The sequence below is a fragment of the Cricetulus griseus genome (genome assembly GCF_003668045.3).
Source record: "Cricetulus griseus strain 17A/GY chromosome 1 unlocalized genomic scaffold, alternate assembly CriGri-PICRH-1.0 chr1_1, whole genome shotgun sequence".
In the NCBI taxonomy this organism is placed as follows: domain Eukaryota; kingdom Metazoa; phylum Chordata; class Mammalia; order Rodentia; family Cricetidae; genus Cricetulus; species Cricetulus griseus.
The window spans coordinates 39,904,668-39,915,862 of NW_023276807.1; the positions used below are offsets into that span (position 1 = coordinate 39,904,668).

The 11,195-nt window shown below is 44.4% G+C and overlaps 1 protein-coding gene across 3 annotated transcripts in view; it reads right to left on the minus strand.

Moving 5' to 3' along the window:
* The window catches only part of Irf2 (interferon regulatory factor 2), a 101,118-nt gene extending 90,158 nt beyond the window's left edge, over positions 1–10,960 (minus strand). For 2 of the 3 annotated variants that reach the window (XM_027391083.2, XM_027391080.2), the window contains exon 1: positions 10,777–10,960. The gene's annotated coding sequence lies outside the window, so the exon portion shown is untranslated. Of the gene's footprint in view, positions 1–9,234; positions 9,408–10,776 lie in introns of those variants that run through there. The other variant, XM_027391082.2, reaches the window with a different exon arrangement.
* Between the last annotated feature and the right edge of the window lie 235 nt (positions 10,961–11,195).

An 11,195-nucleotide genomic window follows, 5' to 3' on the forward strand; every position in this document is an offset into this window, starting at 1 on the left:
CTGTAGACAGGCCTGGTGCTTGAGCCCAAACAATTAAAAAACCAATGGGAACAAATGGAGGCAGCTGTAAAAAAAAAAAAAAAAAAACTGCACTTGATTTCAAAAGAATTTCACTACACAGGTTAAGGGCCAAAAGCGTTGGTTAATAACAATAACAAAGGTATAGCTAGTTTAATCCAGCCTCAGTTCTTAGAAGCCCATCTCCAGTGCACCACCAAATAGATTTATATTCATAAAAAGGTGTAAATATCACCACTGGGAATGAAATGTCAGGTTCTCTCAAAAGTCTTGTAGGAAAGAGAAAAGCTGAGCAATTTTTCATCTTATGGGTGTTGAACCTCTTATACATAGTGACAAGGCCCCTTGCTAAGTGACAAGACTCCATGCCTATGTGCTAGTTACACATACCAATAGGTTTCTAACACAAAGCAGATCTGTGCCTCCACTCCTTCTGAGCTGAATTTCAGCTTTCTGAGCTAACCTTTGCTTTAAACTGAAAAGCAAAGCAACAAATATTTATCTAGTTCTTACGGCGTATCAAGTACCCGTGAGGAATGCAAAGAAACACATGATCCAGCTCTCAAATAACATATCACGGAGGTGAGAGAAACGAAAAAGTCCAAATAACCAAAGCTTTTCACAACACACCCAGAGGCCCACAGACACTCAGGTGTACACACAGCTTGTGGCCATAGGAACAGTATGTGCTGTGTGCTGCCTCTGTGGGCATTCGGAATATTTGCTGTTTTCAGCTGAAGAAATCAAGTCAGCCCAATGGTGAGAGGCCAAAGGCGAATCATGAGGTTCCCACTAAAGCAAAAGACTTTACCTACTTCCCTTTGGTCCTTTTAGACTCCATTCCTGGAATCAAAATTATCCCCAGACTGCACCCACCCCCTGTGAGCGTGAGAGAGAGAGAGAGAGAGAGAGAGAGAGAGAGAGAGAGAGAGAGAGAGAGAGAGGTCAACAAGGAAGGTATAGGATATAGAGGGAGGGCATGTTCTTCAGACCTCTTAATTTGCATACATACTGAGAAGTAGATCTGTGGCCATTTGTCTAAATTAACTGCTCTTATCTGCTAGGAGAAACCTCTTATCTCCTCAACAGGATCAAATAATACAGCCTGGTCCAGACCTCTTACTTAATTAGGGTTCCCTGTTGCTAAAGCTAAAAAAAAACCAGGGTCTGCCCAAGCATTTATACTACAAAAAGAATAGAGGACAGGACTTAAGAGGCCAGACCTAGATGATAAGTCATATATCTTAGAAGAAGCCTGAATCCTTTCCTTTCCATCTCAATGGAGCATAAGTTTGGAGATTTCTGTCTCTGTCTGTCTCTGTCCCTCCCTTCTTCTCCCCCCTCCCCGCCCCCATTCTCCTGACCCCCCCTCCCACTCCTCTCTCCCTTCCTCCCTCTAGGGAAGGGAGAGGGACAGTTTCTCTACAGAGTGAATGTCCCCAACATGATCCATCAGGCTCTAGGTGTTGGGTACCAATACTGCAATGATCATCTTGTTGACTTCCTTGTAAATACCAGTAATTCTTGTCTCCTCCTCAGGTGTTGTGTGTCTCTATGCTATTTACAGTCATAAAATGTAGATTTGTCAAGTGGTATAACATCTTAGACCACTACTAATTCTTGGCATAATGAGCCTAGCATTGGCTAAGAGATCAACAATTCTTAGCCCAGATCTGCACAAGGAAGCAGAGTGAGATGGAGAACAGCTAAGTCAACAAGTAGCATCCTCCTCAACAACATTCAATTTCCTAACTTGTCTTTCTTTTTGTTTGCTTGTTTGTCTTTTCTGAGACAGGGTTTCTCTGTGTACAACTGGCTCTCCTGGAACTCGCTCTGTAGACCAGGCTGGCCTCCAACTCACAGAGATCGGCTTGCCTCTCAAGTGCTGGGATTAAAGGCAAGCAACAAAACTTCCTGGCCCAATTTCCTTTTCTTAACTTCACACTTGCTAGAGTTAGGTCAGTGGGGATACATGAGCATTGTCTTGGGAACATTTCTCTAGTTATGAAAGTAACTACGGTTGATTCAAATTTAAGCAAATACAAAGTGTCTCAAAGGGTATAAAAAAAAAAGTCTAATATACCCTACTATCAAACAGTTTTCTTCCAGCAATTTTTTAACGTCGCACAAACACAATATACACAATTTTAAAATTTAGAGTGGGGGGCAAAATCTAATATCCTTTTCTCCAACCCAACCAACATGTGATAAGTATTTTCCCTCATTAAATGTTATCCAAAAGTATGAATTTAAAAAACTATCTCCTTTCTAGATATGCCATAATTTACATGTGTTCCTACTGTTGGCTATTCAAAAGGCTCCCAGGTTCCTATATGGTAAAATCCAATTCAATAAACAACCTCACACATAAATCTTTGTTCTAACCTCCAGTTACCTCAAGGAAATGGGTTCCTAGGAACACCATCACTGGAACAGAACGTTGAACTCTTTTTGATTGACGTTTGTTTGGTTTGAAACAAAGACTCACAAAGTATCCAAGCTAGCCTTGTGCTTACTATGTAGCCCAGTACAATCTCAACTTTACAGCAATCCTCCTGCCTCAGTTCCCCAGGGTGTTAGGATGGCAAGCATGCACCACTGTGACTGCCTGGCTGAAACATTTAACATTTTTAACACTATAAACATAGAACTAAGTTAAATTCCAGAAAACTCCTCTCGGTATAAAGCCTCAGCTACTTGACGTTACACTAGGTTTCCCAACAGTGGATGGATCTCACAGTTCACTCTTCACAAGGAAGTACAATACTAGCCATTTTGTTTACCTGCTTCCACATACACCACCTGTGATCCGACAAGAGTAAAAACCAAAGAAGAGCAGAAGGAGAGGCCACAGTTTTTTCTGATTCACTATGTTGCCTCCTATCTTCTGGGGGTTAGAGAAAGTTTAGGGGCCTTACAGTGTGAGTCTCAGCCCTTCAGTTCCCAAAACTTCAACATCAATACCTCTAAGGTGATGTCTACCATGCCCAAGTAACAATCACTTGTAAGACCAGGTTCACTTGCATAAAGGCTGGCAGTTTTCCCATCACATTCTGTCTTCCACCAGGTTAAAAGTAGAGGCTCCTTTATCATTTCAGCTTACCCTTGGGTAAGTACTAACTACCTCGCTCACCTCTCCCTCCTTAACTCCACAGTATAGTTGAGACTTTGCACTGAAAGGAATTGCCTGGAATTTAACTTCATGGCATACGCTTTTTAAGTATTTAAAATGTTAACATCGGAGCCTAAGAGATGGCCCAGTGGGAGCTTGATGGTCTTCAGAGGACCCAGGATTAGTTCCCAGAATGCACACAGAGACTCACACCCATTTTAACTCTAGTTCCAGAGGATCTTCCACCCTGGCCTGGCCTCTACAGGCATCAGGGATGCACATGGTACACAGACATACATTTGGGCAAAACACTCATACATATGAAATAAAAATAAATGTTAACCATTCAAGCCAGATGTGGCTGTACATAGACAAAATTTCTACCTGCCTAGCTTCCTCTTCCCTCTCCTCCAGTACCAAAAACCCACTACTTAGTTTACTCCTTATTCTCTCTCCAATTTTCCCCTTGCTACACCCTCCCCAGTTCTACTCCACCCTCCGACCAACCCCATATTTAGGTGTTAGGACATTCTCTTCTCACCACTGTTCTTTGTCTTCAATAAGTCTAGGGTAAGGAGAAGAAAATTAAAAATAACTGATATCGGTTGAAATAAAGCAATTTGTACAAAGCTCATACAAATTCTCATTCACAATGTCAACCAAATGAAAGGGGGAATAAATCAAAGATTCAAAGCTCATGGGACCCAAACAGCATCTTCTATCTACAAAAGGATTTCTTTGGGTTGTCCCTAAATCTGACAGGCAGAAGCTCACTAAGAACCAATTAAGTTGTACATTCACTTTCCTTTGGTCACTCAGAGCGTGGGCTTCTGATACTGTACACAGAGAGCAGTAGATTGACAAGTACATTTGTAAATAATTTAGGAAAATGACATGGGAAGTACTTTTTGCTCCAAAAATAAGTTTGTTTAATGAAAATTGGACAGACTTTTATCACACAAAATTCGAAATTAAGATCTCTGTTCAGAGCTGGGCATTGGTGGCGCACGCCTTTAATCCCAGCACTCAGGAGGCAGAGGCAGGCAGATCTCTGTGAGTTCGAGGCCATCCTGAGCCATCAAGAGCTAGTTCCAGGACAGCCTCTAAAAGCCACAGAGAAACCCTGTCTCGAAAAAACCAAAAAAAAAAAAAAAAAAAATCTCTGTTCAACTACGTTGGTTATGATCTCAGGATTTAAAAAAAAAAAATGCTTAGGAAATCCCACCCAAGAGCCTCCTGTTTCTCCTATGTGTCTCCACATGTCTCTTTACTCAACTCTAGTTCCTTCTGGCTTATCAGAGCTGATAGAAGGAAGTATAAACCAGGACAGAAACAAACCAAGACAGGAAAAATAACCCACCATAACTATGACCTTCCTGCACAAGGAGACAACACTGTTGTCCTTGACCCTTTAATGGAAAATTCAGAGTAGGACAACCATGATGTGAATACCATTTTTGGTATGAGGACTAAGGTCAATATGGACATTGCCAACACAAGTGAGCCCTATTCAAAGAAATGTGTAAACTGTAGAAAAAAAGTGGCTTTTGCTTACTGTTTGCTTGGTATAACCTCTAAGCCAAGGCCGTGACCAAAGACTCACCCTGGGAAGAGATCCTTGAATAGTGTGAGTGGTTCTATACCTTTGCCCTGGCCATGCAATTGAGGGAGGCTGGAATGAAGGACCTGGCATACTCTAGGGAGCAAGGGTTCATAATGATGAAGAGAAGAGATATATTATATACTGTAATATATTATAATACTATGGATTATAGCCCATCTCAAATATAAAGGATTGTAGCCAGTCTCAAATCTAAAGAATCCTGAATGGTTTGTGAATGTTTCTTTCCCTTGGTCATTTAATAATAATAATAAACAAATGTATTTTCTGGTTCCCTAAGAATTGCAGAACTATCTAGCCACATTTTATGGAAATTAAGGTCCCAAAAGGGGAAGTTACTAAACAATGAATAAAAGAGATAAAAGTCAACACCAAGACTTGGGGTATAACTTAGTGACAGAGCACTTGCTTAACATGCTGAAGGCTCTGGGTTCAATTCAGGACACATACACACATTTTATGTTCATGTTACATATGAATACAACTTGAAATTAAATAATCTATATACATGTACTATATATTTGTATGTATATAAAGTGTGTGTGTGTGTGTGTGTGTGTGTGTGTGTGTGTGTGTGTGTGTTGAATTCTAGGCTTCCAAACCCATTCACCTTCCTCTGCACAAAATCTTGTACATGGCCAGTTGTCCACAAATGTTTGACAAGTGAATAAGTTTGTGTGTTACTACGCTTAACTAACTCTTCACTTAAGTAACGATAGGAGATTCCTGGATCCCCAGAAGAACCCAAAGTTCTGAGGGCAGTCGTTAGCTGGTTCCAGTCCCTTGGGACTGTCACTCTAACACAGACCTGCCAGAGTGCCAACACATTCCCTGTGTTTGGATAGAATGTCATTTACCAGATTTGATGAAAATAGCTTTTTCAAGTTGATCAGGAGTTCTGACTGGAAGTCACAGGTATGTAAGTAGTGAAAGAAGTCACATGAAGGCTTCCTAAATGGACACAATTTGTTTCAGAGAATCTATCCTAAGATGAATCTTGTAAGGGCTGAAATCAATTTAAAGGGCTCCCTGACAGTCAAAGGCTGGGAATCACAGGCCTACTTCTTTCTCTTAATTCAGAGAAAGCCCAGGGAATCTTCATGACATGGCCACAGTTGCATGTCAGGTGCTCGAGGCATACATTTTTCTAGGTAGTATTTTCTTTGGTATTTTCTTTTCAAGTAATGGCTCCAGGTTTAAATCTGATATCTATACATAATTTGTTACAGAGTGTGGAGGGGGGAACTAAATCAAACCTCCTTAGTTACAACCTCTACCAGCTAACACACCCCCTCAAGCCAGTCAGTTATACATTAAACTGATATTCTTAATTAAATATTAATCCATGAAAGCCAAAGAGCAGGGAATGAATAGAGCAAACAGAGGTAAAAAGTCCTACTCATCTCCTCCCCCTATTCAGGAGGGAACATGGGGTGCCATACAGATGAAAAATGGCTTTATTATTAATAATTCTTGTTATTTTGTAGAAATTTATCTGTGTATATGATTATGTATTTTACATTTATTATAAATATATACTATTGATGCTTATTTTCACCTTCCATGCCGTGTTATTTTTAGACATATAGTGTTGAGCACTCCAGCAGTCTATGAGAGTCAACCAAGCCCCTTTAAAGACAATGCAACAAGCCAGGCAGTGGTGGCACACGCTTTTAATCCCAGCACTTGGGAGGCAGAGGAGGTAGATCTCTGTGAGTTTGAAGCCAGCCTGGTCTACAAAGGAAGTTCCAGGACATCCAGGACACAGAGAAACCCTGTCTCGAAAAAAAAACAAAAAGCAAGAAAATATAGCCTAGAGCTAAGCCATATCTGTTGTAGTAGCAATGACTCAACTAGTATAAAACAGTAATGAAGAACATTCAGAACAAAGCACAGTGCAAACCTGTGTGTTATAAAAAGGAAAACATCTTCTCATACCCAGATCCTAATATACAATACATATGTGCCCAGCTGTACATGTGGATACCCTATGCTATTTAGAAAAGAGACCAAGAAAGGGTACTACTGAGTTAGGGGGAAGGACAGAATGTAGGCAAAGGGAACTATGGGTCGGGAAAGAGGATATAAAGCTAATATTTTTCTAGTTTCAACCCTGTTACAGGTTTGCATTTTAGTGGTAGGTAAGTACGTACAAATGTAATTAATAGTGAAGTATAAATCCCCAAATGATGCTCCATGACTTCAGAAAGGCCATTGTAACTGGATAGAAGTTCACGGAGATGCATAGAGTTTGGGACTAGGCAAGTATTTGTTTGACTGGCTACCTTAATCTAGCTGTATGTTTATATGTGTGAGTTCATTACAATAAAGAGATTTGATTAATGTATAAATAAATAGAAAAAACATTCATCCAAATCAGTTGTTGCCATATCATTTGGTCTCCATGAATACCAGTTAACTTTCTCCTAGCACACACACATACAAAAATTTTATTCACATAATATTTCTGTTAAATATTTTCTTGATACTTTGTATGTAATAGTTGTCCATATTTAATATCTTGCCATTATTTTATATATCCCCCAAAGTATCATCTTAATTGTAATTCCCACTTCTATTTTAAAGGCAGGGTCTTGGTCTGTATCTGAACTTGAACTCAAAAGCCTCCTGCCTCTGCCTCCCTATTGCTGGAACTAGAGGTAGTGCCAGAACACTCACCTCCCATATATATATATATATATATATTATATATATATATATATATATATATTATATATTCTGTTATACAACATAATACAATAATCTACTAGAACTTACAAAGTTAATGTGTGACATGTTTGTGGATTGCTAAAATCTACACAGTGTTCTTTCATACACAGCATCACAATTGTTCCCAAAAGCAGCCCTGTAAGTATAACATATTATTACCTTTCTTAAACTAACCTCTACAGGTAATTACTGCATGTATTTTTGGTTGTTGTCAGCTCATGGATAGAAGGCAACCTTTGTAGAAGCTGAGGAGGCTATCTTTGCTTCCAGTTGAATTCACACAGCCTACCACTGTATCTGGCTGTTCATGTCCCACAAATATTTGTCAAATGTATAAATAAGTATAAATAAGTTCTCTCTCTCAATTACTTTAAGCCTGTTTGGTGGAAAGCAGATAAGGGACCTGTGATGTAATACCCCAGGTACAGTTCAGTAGTCTGTTTGCTATTTTTAAAAATGAAGTGAAAATGTTGGAAATAAATAAAGCTTTTACTAAATAAAGCTGAGAATAAAAGGGCAGTGCCCTTGGGTATGCGAGGAAATAGATGGATTTCAAATGTTGGATATCCAAAGTTTTAAGTATTCTACTCCTAGATTTAAGTAGCTCTCACTAGTTGTGTTATATTAAATATTTGTTTAATGGAGTTTTCCAGGAGGTAGAGTAGGAGAAAAGTACAGTTATAGTTCACAGAGCTGTCAAGACTTTATGGCAATTCCTCTTTAGACTTAAGTTGCTCCAAATTTGATTACAAACCCTCGAATTTTACAGGTAAGTGAGTCTGAAACATGTGGAACTATTCCTAACTTTGGTCAACAGAAAAAAAGACAACTCATTGAGAATGAAATATGTTTAATTTTAAGAAGCAGTAACAAATCATAACAGACAAGATCTCCCGGGTTTAAGCGCAGGCCAACACCTAACTTCTTACACAAGCGAGGGTGTAAATTATAATCATTCACCAATTACAGTGAAATTCTGGACTTTGCCCCATCAATCAATAGACGTTCCAAAGTTACCCCTTAGAAGAGATGCCAACTCAAATCCTAAATATTCCATTTGCTTGAATCTGCCTTAGAAAAGACAAATTCTGAGGTTGCATCCGTTTCTATTTTTGTGACACCCCCCACTCCAGCAAAAAAGAATGAGAGCTGAGAAAATCATAGAATCCCGAACTTGTACGAGCGATTAAGTTAAACAGGGCGACCTCTGAGGCCCTGCCCTAACCAGGCAGTGTACATCTGTCTACCCTACCATCCCGTCATGCACCGTCTGTAAACAGTGGGCTAACAGACCCGTCCTGCACCTGCCCTTAAGTACCAGAAGTACAGGCTGCTAACTTCAAATGTTATTTGCAGTCAGTCGCTGTGAAAGAGCTAATAAATGACTTCAGGCTTGACGACAACCTCGGTAATTCCTGAAAATGCACAACAGGAAATGTAACTATCCTCCACCCTCCGGAGCCATTCATCAAGAGCAGCCCGGAGTCCCAGCCACAGGGAGGCCAGTGGCAGAAAGCTAACCCCAGCACCACTTTGCCTTCCTGGCACAGACGCAACCAAGGACATAGGGAGTGCCCACACCGGAGGGAGGAGGGGAGGAGGAACATGTCCCCAAGTTTCAAACACGGAGGGGTTAAGAAGGACTGCAAACGGGCCAGCAGATGAGTGATGACCTCGACTGCCAACCCCCAGGGTCTTATTTACATCCGACCTCCAAGGGTCTTGCCTCCACCGGCTGACCCGGGTGTCTCACCTGGTGCTCGAGCACAGTCCTGGCCCAGGGTTGAGGCTGCCGGCCTCCTTCACTTCCCTGCTCCTAAGGGGCAAGGGGCTGAGGGTGGCCAAGGATCCAAGACCCGGGGCCCAGCGGAGGCACCGGCTGCCGCGTCCGGGCCCTGCGCTCTCGCTAAGGCTTCCCGGGCGACTTAGGGGCGCCGGCCCCCAAGGCCGTGTGGCGGGGACTGGCCGGGCACCGCGATTGGCCGCGGCCCTCATCGCTCGCCCAGAGAACCGGGCCGGCTGGGCGGAGAGGAAGTGGCGGCTGCCGCTCTGCACCAACCATGTTCGGCCGGCGGGCGAATGTCACCCGGCGCCCGGAGCGGGTCGGAGGGCACGGGGCGGGCACTCAGATCTCCACCGCGTCCTGGAGACCCCCGAGGGCTTGCCAGGCCCCCACTCCTGCCCGCGGGGGCGCCGCTCAGTCCCCGGAGGCTCCCCGCCCCCACACCTCGCCCGTTCCGTAGCCAAGGAGGGTCGGGCCCAGCGCGCCAGGCCGGCCCGGGGGCGCCCGCGGGGACCCGGAGGCGCTCGCAGCTAGGCCGCGCCGGGGTAGGTGACCCCTGCGCACAGAGCCCTCCTGGGACGCGCCTCTCGGGAGCCTTGAGCGCTGAGACAAATTCAGTGACAAAGCCCCGAGGCCAGGCCAGGCGCTGGCCGGCGGGTAGGAGGACGCGACGTCCTTAGCGAGTGGCGGCGGCCCAGCCCCCAGGAAGCCGGGCGCGCCGGCCAGGCCCGCGCCCAGCCGCGCGCGTAGCCCGCCCGGCCCGAGTGATCGCTGGCACCCGACGCCCGTCACCCGATCCCGAGCCCCATGGGCGAGCACATCCCGGGAGCGCCTCACAGCACCCATCAAGTTTACTGTGGCCACTGCCCGGGCATGGGTATCTGGGGACCGCGGGTGCCAGTCTATTTACACCAGAGACTGCCGAGAGAGAAGGGCCGCCGGGTACCGAGAAGAACCCGGTTCCCTTCTTCGGACCTTCGGTGGCGACAGTGTCTGTAAACACACACATACATACATACACACACACACACACACACACACACACACACACACACACACACACACACGCACCCCAATATTATTTTAAATGAGGCCCGACTCCGGCGGACCTGCACCCACAACGCACGACACCTGGGGCGCAGAATCACACAGAGCAGATCTGTGTCCATGGAGCCACCTCTTCGCATCTGCAAATCCAAAAGTGAAATTAAACCTCCACTAACCTCCTCCTCCCTCTCTACCTCCTCCTCCTCCTTGCAGCCTCAGCAGCCCCAGTACCAGCAGCAACAGCAGCAGACCCTGCTTCCCCTAAAATCAGATGATCCATAACTGCGCCGACTCTTCCTCCAAAAATCGGTATTAATATTTATGAACCCCGGCATTTTCCGTCTGCAAAACATCGTGTCAAAGCATCAGGACGCACATACATACAGAGCTCCTCCTGTCCCCATCAACATGCCCTCGAGAGAAAACACACGCACAGTCACAACTATTATTTGAAAAAAATGTTACCTCTCAGTGTGCTTTTTTTCACGCTACCAATACAATCCCGCAAGGTGTAAGTGTTGTTAGGGTGTGTAAAATGGAAATGAAAGCCCGTCAGTTGAATAATCGCAGGAGCAAAACTAAAAGTTACTCCCCGGCTCGCCTGAGAACAGTCCAGATCGAAAGCAAAACAAGGAGAGGAAACTGCGAGGAGCCGAGGCTGGAAATCCCCCCACCCCCGCCCTCTCCCGGCCCCGCTCCCTCCCTCGCTCCCCCTCCGCCCTCCTCCCTCCCCGCCCTTCCTCCCCAGTGTTTGTTTCAAGCTTGTGCAACCCGGAGGTGGAGGCAGAGGGAGGGCTCCAGCCGCCAGCCGGGAGGTGCGGAAGTTCGCCGCCGCTGTTCATTGGCGGGCAGCGCGGCTTTCATCATTTCTCGGAAAAGTCAAT